Source organism: Callithrix jacchus, chromosome 6 (assembly GCF_049354715.1).
Source record: "Callithrix jacchus isolate 240 chromosome 6, calJac240_pri, whole genome shotgun sequence".
Taxonomy (NCBI): Eukaryota; Metazoa; Chordata; class Mammalia; order Primates; family Cebidae; genus Callithrix; species Callithrix jacchus.
This window is the reverse complement of record NC_133507.1, coordinates 161,389,027-161,398,298: the sequence shown is the minus strand read 5'-3', so window position 1 is coordinate 161,398,298 and position 9,272 is coordinate 161,389,027.

Genomic DNA, 9,272 nt, shown 5'->3' with positions numbered 1-9,272 from the left:
ATTTAAACACGCGCAGGCGCAGAGAGGACGACGTAACGCACGGTTTAAACACGCGCAGGCGCAGAGAGGACGACGTAACGCACGGTTTAAACACGCGCAGGCGCAGAGAGGACGGCGTAACACGGTTTTAAACCCGCGCAAGCGCAGAGAGGACGGCGTGACGCACGGTTTAAACACGCGCAGAGAGGACAGCGTAACCCACGTCAAGCGCGCACGCAGCTTCCACAGCAACCCGCTCCCGGCCAGCCTTGCAGCCTCCCTACCCGAAGCCCACAGTCTCTGCAGTATTTTGAAGCAAACATTACACAAATAGAGTTTTATCTATAAATATTTAGCATGCTTTTTTTTTTTTAAACAAGACCATTTCTCCTAAAAATATCTACAATATTTAAAGAAATGTAATTTCTTAATATGAAATGGTTGTCAGTGCTCAAAGGTTCATTTTCTTGTAAATTAAATTTAATAGATTTTTGAAAATAGAGTTTGTTTTAATCAGTATCAAAATCGTTCATACTCTGACTGGCAAAAGGCCCTTTTAATATGGGCCGACTCCTCCCGCTCTCTCCCTCCCTCTCCTCTTCTTCCCTCATTCTTTCTTCCATTCTCCCTCTTCTCTCCCCCTTTTCCTCCCCCCTCCTCCCTTCATCTGTGTGTGTCTGTGCCTTGCTTTAATGTTATTTCCTCAAGAAACTGGAGTTTTGTTGATAAGCAACTTTGGTAAAGTCTAAGGATATAAAATCAATGTGCAAAAGTCACCAGCATTCCTATATACCAGCAACAGGCAAGCAGACAGCCAAATCATGAATGGACTCCCATTCACAATTGCTACAAAGAGAATAAAGTACCTAGGAACAGAGCTAACAAGGAAGTGAAGGACCTCTTCAAAGAGAACTACAAACCACTGCTCAAGGAAATCAGAGAGGACACAAACAAATGGAAAATATTCCACGCTCATGGATAAGAAGAATCAATATTGTGAAAATGGCCATACTGCCCAAAGTAATTTATAGATTCAATGCTATTCCCATGAAACTACCATTGACATTCTTCACAGAATTAAAAATTCACATGGAACCAAAAACGAACTTGTATATCAAAGTCAATTCTAAGCAAAAAGAGCAAAGCTGGAGACATCACACTATACTACAAGGCTACGGTAACCGAACAGCATGGTATTGGGACAAAACAGACACATATCCTAATGGAACAGAAAAGAGACCTCAGAAATAAGCCCACACATCTGCAACCATCAGATCTTCGACAAACCTGACAAAAACAAGCGACGGGGAAAGGATTCCCTATTTAATAAATGATGCTGGGAGAGCTGACTAGCCATATGCAGAAAACGGGAACTTTGAAACTAGACCCCTTATTTACACTTTATACAAAAATTAACTCAAGATGGATTAAAGACTTAAATGTAAAATGCAAAACTATGAAAACCCTAGAGGAAAATCTAGGCAATACCGTTCAGGACTTTCATGATGAAATTTACAAGAGCAATTGCAACAAAAGCAAAAATTGACAGATGGGATGTAATTACGCTAAAGAGCTTCTGCACAGTGGAAGAAACTATCAACTGAGCAAACAGGCGACCTACAGAATGGGAGAACATTTTTTTAATCTGTCCATCTGACAAAGGTCTAATATCCAGAATCTACAAGGAACTTAAACAAATTTACTAGGAAAAAAGGAACAGCCCGACGAACAGTGCGTAAGTGTTCCCTTCTATCTGCACCCTTGCCAGCATGTATTATTTTTTTGACTTTTAACAATAGCCATTCTGACTGGTGCGAGGTGGTGGTGAGATGCTATTTCCATCACTCCCTCTTCAGTACCTACTCAACTCAATGCCTCTGTGAACATAAACCACCCTCATTGATTATCTGGTTCCTCAGTGATAGGAAAAGCAGGACGCCTGAGTCTTGCTCTCCGGGTACCATTTCCAAGGCAGTGAACTATTGCATTACCATCCTCCAGCAGTGACTAAGACGCTTGCGTTGTTGTGAACTCACAGATTCAACATACTTGATGTATTTCAGTCGATTGCAGTTATTATTCTTATGTATGTTAAGACAGTTCGGTTTCTAGCCAGCTTTAGAACAGTTCAATTTTTCGCCAGTGGGCACCTCTTCAAATTGGTCTGAATCCTTTTGACATAGGCTGTTAGTCTGTGATAACTCGTTTGCTTCTAGTAGGGCGTGCTGTCCTGACTTGTCAACTCTAACGCTTAGTGTGCTTGCGGACCGCACCTGCCTGGCCGAATGAGCGAATGGACTTAGCGCCCTGGCTTCTCTGCCTCAGGTCCCATCTGGACCCTCCTCTTCCTGACTTCTGCTTGTCACAGTGCCCAGAACGCAGTCATCTGTTGTTTCCTCTTTGCTGTCTGTCTTGGTGATATCAAGTAACCTCATGGCCTTATAATCTCATTGTGCACCAACACTTCCCATATTTATACCCTCAGTGTGGACCTCTCCCCCAAACGTCAGACTCCCATAGATTCAACTGGCTACTCACTCTCCTCTTGCATGTACAAGACTCTCATGGCCAAACTGAGCCCTGCAAGCAGGGCTTGCACCAGCAGCAGCCCTCCTCACCGCCAGCAGCAATCCTCCTCACCGCCAGCAGCAATCCTCCTCACCGCCAGCAGCAATCCTCCTCACCGCCAGCAGCAGCCCTCCTCACCGCCAGCAGCAGCCCTCCTCACCACCAGCAGCAGCCCTCCTCACCACCAGCAGCAATCCTCCTCACCACCAGCAGCAGCCCTCCTCACCACCAGCAGCAGCCCTCCTCACCACCAGCAGCAGCCCTCCTCACCACCAGCAGCAGCCCTCCTCACCACCAGCAGCAGCCCTCCTCACCACCAGCAGCAGTCCTCCTCACCACCAGCAGCAGCCCTCCTCACCACCAGCAGCAATCCTCCTCACCACCAGCAGCAGCCCTCCTCACCGCCAGCAACAGTGCTCCTCACCGCCAGCAGCAGTCCTCCTCACCGCCAGCAGCAGGGCTCCTCACCACCAGCAGCAATCCTCCTCACCACCAGCAGTGCTCCTCACCGCCAGCAGCAGCCCTCCTCACCGCCAGCAGCAATCCTCCTCACCGCCAGCAGCAATCCTCCTCACCGCCAGCAGCAATCCTCCTCACCGCCAGCAGCAGCCCTCCTCACCACCAGCAGCAGCCCTCCTCACCACCAGCAGCAGCCCTCCTCACCACCAGCAGCAATCCTCCTCACCACCAGCAGCAGCCCTCCTCACCACCAGCAGCAGCCCTCCTCACCACCAGCAGCAGCCCTCCTCACCACCAGCAGCAATCCTCCTCACCACCAGCAGCAGCCCTCCTCACCGCCAGCAACAGTGCTCCTCACCGCCAGCAGCAGTCCTCCTCACCACCAGCAGCAGGGCTCCTCACCACCAGCAGCAATCCTCCTCACCACCAGCAGCAGCCCTCCTCACCACCAGCAGCAGGGCTCCTCACCACCAGCAGCAGGGCTCCTCACCACCAGCAGCAATCCTCCTCACCGCCAGCAGCAGCCCTCCTCACCGCCAGCAACAGTGCTCCTCACCGCCAGCAGCAGTCCTCCTCACCGCCAGCAGCAGCCCTCCTCACCGCCAGCAGCAGTGCTCCTCACCACCAGCAGCAGTGCTCCTCACCGCCAGCAGCAGTCCTCCTCACCAGCAGCAGCAGTCCTCCTCACCACCAGCAGCAATCCTCCTCACCACCAGCAGCAGCCCTCCTCACCACCAGCATCAGGGCTCCTCACCACCAGAAGTGCTCCTCACCAGCAGCAGCAGTGCTCCTCACCACCAGCAGCAGCCCTCCTCACCACCAGCAGCAGTGCTCCTCACCACCAGCAGCAGTCCTCCTCACCAGCAGCAATCCTCCTCACCACCAGCAGCAGTGCTCCTCACCACCAGCAGCAGCCCTCCTCACCACCAGCAGCAGGGCTCCTCACCAGCAGCAGGGCTCCTCACCACCATCAGCAGCAGCAGTGCTCCTCACCACCAGCAGCAGTCCTCCTCACCAGCAGCAGCAGTCCTCCTCACCACCAGCAGCAGCCCTCCTCACCACCAGCAACAGTGCTCCTCACCACCAGCAGCAGCCCTCCTCACCACCAGCAACAGTGCTCCTCACCACCAGCAGCAGTCCTCCTCACCAGCAGCAGCAGTGCTCCTCACCACCAGCAGCAGCCCTCCTCACCACCAGCAACAGTGCTCCTCACCGCCAGCAGCAGTCCTCCTCACCGCCAGCAGCAGCCCTCCTCACCGCCAGCAGTGCTCCTCACCAGCAGCAGCAGCCCTCCTCACCGCCAGCAGTGCTCCTCACCAGCAGCAGCAGCCCTCCTCACCACCAGCAGCAGCCCTCCTCACCGCCAGCAGCAGTCCTCCTCACCACCAGCATCAGCCCTCCTCACCGCCAGCAGTGCTCCTCACCAGCAGCAGCAGCCCTCCGCAACCCTGCTCTTGCTGTCACATTGGTGATAAGCCCATCCTTCCAGAGGCTCAGGCCAGTATCGCTGGTGCCGCCTTTGACCCTCGCTTTTGGCTTCGCCCCTCTTCTGTTCTGACAACAAAACGTGTCAGCTCCAGCAGCCTCTTGACTTCATCTCCTTCGGCTGCTGCCCCAGTTCTAGCGCGATTATCTTTCCGCTGGATTCCTGCTGTGGCTTCCAGCTGCGGTCAGTAACAGAGAAACCTGCTGACCTGAAGTCAGACAATGTCCCTTTTCTACTGAAAACCCTCGTAAGGCTTAACGTCTCATTCCAGGTGACAAACCCCGTTTACAGAGTCGGGGTGGGGAGTGCATGTCTTGGCCCCAGCACTCCCTAACCTGCCTGGCCTCTTCTCTGCAGCCAATTAATCTATTGGTAATTTGGGAGGAAAATTGACGTTTTAACACTATTGAGTCTTCTGCTTGCTGAACACAAGGTACGTCTCAATTTATTTCGGTAGTCTTGCCGTTTTCTCAGCAGTGTTTGAGGTTTTCAATGCACAGAATTTGTGCATTTTTTATTAAATGTATCCCTATTTTAGGATGCTACTGCACGTGGTATTTTCCCATTGTTCATCACTGTTATATAAAAAAATGACAGGCTCTTGCTGGGGATGGCGGAGGGAGAGAAAAACCAAGATTTCATTTTCAAGATGGAAAGTCCATCAGACTCAGCTGCGGTTTTACCTAACACTCCTCAGGTCTCTGCAATTCCATCATCTCCCTATACAAGTAGTTCATGAAAACAACCCATGAGTGCAACACTTAGAGAAAGATTAAGGAGGCCGGGCGCAGTGGCTCACGCCTGTAATCCCAGCACTTTGGGAGGCCGAGGTGGGTGAATCACGAGGTCAAGAGATCGAGACCATCCTGGTCAACATGGTGAAACCCCGTCTCTACTTAAAATACAAAAAAAAATTAGCCGGGCATGGTGGCGCGTGCCTGTAATCCCAGCTACTCAGGAGGCTGAGGCAGGAGAATTGCCTGAACCCAGGAGGCAGAGGTTGCAGTGAGCCGAGATCGCGCCATTGCACTCCAGCCTGGGTAACAAGAGCGAAACTCCGTCTCAAAAAAAAAAAAAAAAAGCATAATCTGTCTCCGTGACAGTTGTGAATAAAGAGGTGGAGAAGCTGCATCTGAAGAGAAGCAGCATCTCAGCCTTAACTGATAGAGCACTATGGGGTAGATGATAAACTGCTACACTCTAACGGAAGTGAAGAAGAATTTATAGATGTTTAATTCTTGACATTTGCTCCAGAATATCCTTGATAATGACAACTTAATTAAAAGATACTTGCGCATTTTAAAAGGAAGATAGAAGCCGTCCGGGCTCCGAGGAAGGTATTCGGATGCACGCCAGTTAAGGGCACTCTAATATACAAATTACAAACCAAGCTCTAAAAGGAAAACTAGTGTTTTGGATAAATTTGTCAAAGAGAAATTGACATTTAAATCATGTTTAAAAAGTTATTTGGGCAGTTCTGGAAACTAGTTTTAATACATTTGTTTTTTTGTGGCAAAGAGTTTTATTTTAAATGTCAAAAATTGTCCAATCTGGTGAATGTCTAAAGTTTAAAAATTGCTGCCTCTCTCCTAAGTTTATGCACCTTGTTTCCCTCCATTGGCCACATATTTTCATCTGAAAATCTAGCAGGTAATTAAACTCAGATGTCCAAAACTATGAAAAAAAAGACAGATTTGGTATATAGACTCTGTATCCTGGGATGTTACTCCACGTTATTAGTTACAGTCAATTTTTCTCTAAATTCCTTAGAATTTTCTAGGAGATAATCCCGTGGTTTGCAGATAAGAACTGTTTTACTACTTTCCAATCTGTGTGCCTCTGTTTTTCTGACATCAGCACACTGGGCAAGACATCTAGGACGATGTTTGCTAGAAGCAATTAGATAAGACGCCCTACTCCTGCTTCTGATGTGGGGGAGGAAACATTCAGGCCCTCACCATTAAATATGTTTCAATAGATTGAGGAAGTCTTCTATTTACAGTTTCCTGAGAGTTGTTCATTATAAATGAATTTTGGATTTCATTAATTTCCTTTTCTGCATTTTTTGAGATGATTGTAGGTTTTACTTTTTAAGTCTTTTAAAGTATTATGAATTGCATTGAACGTTACACCAATCTTGCATTCCTGGGATAATTTCCACCTGATTCTGGTATGTTATCATTTTGATACATTGCTCAAAAACAGAAATGTATTCTCATAGTTCTGGAAGCTGAGAAGTTCAAGGTCAAGGTCCAGCATGCTTGGTTTCTCCCAAGGGCCTTCTTGCAGACAGCTGCCATCTGGGTCTGTGCTCAAAAGGCCTTTCCTTAATGCATGCACTCTGGGAAGTGGGTGTGAGAGTCTCTCTTCTTCTTCTTGCAAAGCCGCTAATCCCAACAGGACGGCTCCGCCCCGTGACCCAATCCAACCCTCATTGTCTCCCAAAGGCCCATCTCCATGTGCCACCACACTGGGGATTAGGACTTCCACATATGGACTTGGGAGACATAACCATTTGCTTCTCTTTAACAGAATTCTATGTTCTTCAATTCTTAGGTTTTCTTCTTCTTTAATGTGAAATTTCCTGAATTTATTCTTTAATGTCTTTTGACAAGTGTGTTAATTTCCAAATATTTGTGACTTCTAAAACTATTTTCCTGTTTGACTTCCAATGTAGAAGTCAACCTGCACCGCCTCCAATCTGCACCGCCTCCAGCCCGCATCACCTCCAGCCTGCAGGCCTCCAAACTGTACCACCTCCAACCCGCACCGCCTCCAGCCCGCACCGCCTCCAACCTGCACCACCTCCAAACTGTACCACCTCCAGCCCGCATCACACCCAACCCGCACCGCCTCCAACCCCTGCCACCTCCAACCTGCATCACCTCCAGCCCGCACCGCCTCCAACCCGCACCGCCTCCAGTCCGCATCACCTCCAGCCCACACCGCCCCCAACCCGCATCACCTCCAGTCCGCATCACCTCCAGCCCACACCGCCCCCAACCCGCACCGCCTCCAGCTCGCACCGCCTCCAACCCGCACTACCTCCAACCCCTGCCACCTCCAACCTGCATCGCCTCCAGCCCGCACCGCCTCCAACCTGCACCACCTCCAGCCCGCACCGCCCCCAGCCCGCACCGCCTCCAACCCGCACCGCCTCCAGGATGCACCGCCTCCAGCCCGCATCACCTCCAGCCCACATCACCTCCAGCCCACACCGCCCCCAGCCCACACCGCCCCCAACCCGCACCGCCTCCAGGACGCACCGCCTCCAGCCCGCACCACCTCCTGACATTCTTCACATTCAGTCTTCCTCCCCCCACCTCTCCTGTTCAGCTTTGGTGTTTCGTACCTGTCCGTTGGGGAGCTGTTATGGTTTGCAAATGAGCTCCTGTTTGTCCGTTCCCTGACTGGTTTTCCACACAGCCCCTCACACACAACTGAGTCACGCAGTCTGCAATTCGGACTGTGTTGCCCCCGATGCAAACAGGCAGTAACTTCCCCACAGTCTGCAGAATGCATGGAAGGGAAGCTGTGGGAGGACCTTGCTCCACTCCAAGTCTGCCCCAGCCTGGGGACCATGTGCATCTGGAGCCTGGCCAGGCCCCTCTTACTGCCCTTGTCACTTTGAATTCCATGTCTTCGCTTGCATTCTGCATTCCCACAGAATCACGAGGTACCGAGGGCTGGAGTTGGTCTAATTTATTTCTGCATCTCACAGCATCTAATCATGGTGCTGTGCCCAGAAGCCTGGTGGTGCTGCTGGAGCTGAGGAATGTGTGACCAGGGGCAGGGAGGGCTGGTGCTCCCTGTGCCCCTCTGTTTATAATGAAAAGCTGTCCCCTCGGTATCAATGTCTCTGCAGAAGAGGCCAGGGTTGTCCAGGACAAGAGAGGTCACTGCCCCACCTGCACAGAGCACGCTCTGAGTGCTTACTGCATACCTCAGCCCTGCTGCCCCTTATAACATGAGCCCTGGCAGCTCTGACTCGTGGGCATCTTGACCTCACCTTTTCCAGGAGAGGTCATGACACCCAAGGCCACGCAGTCAGGACCTGCTCTCCCAGGGTGCCCTGGGCTCCTGAGTCTGTTCTATGCTGATAATAATGAGATGGGCGTGGAGGACCACCAGCCCCTCCACACTTCAGCTGTTTCAGCTGTGACTTCCTGTGCAGGAAAGTAAGAGTAGGAGGGGTCAGAGGTGGCACCTGGGTTCCCAGTAAGCATGATCCAGGTGTTCCAGGTTCTGGCTGCAAGAAGCTCCTGCGTCTCTGGTGGAAGAGAGGAGGGGATGGGCTCATGCGCCTCCCTCCTCACCTCACCCCGTCAGTCCAGTCTGACAGCTGGTGGAGGTGCCTGCACTTGGGGTCACTGTGCTGGGGAAGAGCCTCTGCACCTGGCAGGGCTGGGACTCGGGGTCTCTAGCAGCCAGTTAGGCAAGACTCTACACCTCTGCAGTGCACTGGGACTCTAGTTGCTGCAAGTTTTCTAATTTCTTAAAACAAATGTTTCACTTTTAAATTTTATATCTTTATTTTTAATGTATATGTAGATTTATGTACTTATTTGTTTTTAAAAATCTGTATATATGTATGTATATATTTTGAATTTATATAGATATATTTTCAAATTTACATGTATACATTATATATTATATATTTGAGACAGTCTTACTCTAGCACCCTGGCTGGAGTGCAGTGGGGCAGTCATAACTCACTGAAGCCTCAAACTCCTGGGCTCAAGCAATCCTCCTGCCTCGGCCTCCCAAAGTGCTCGAATTA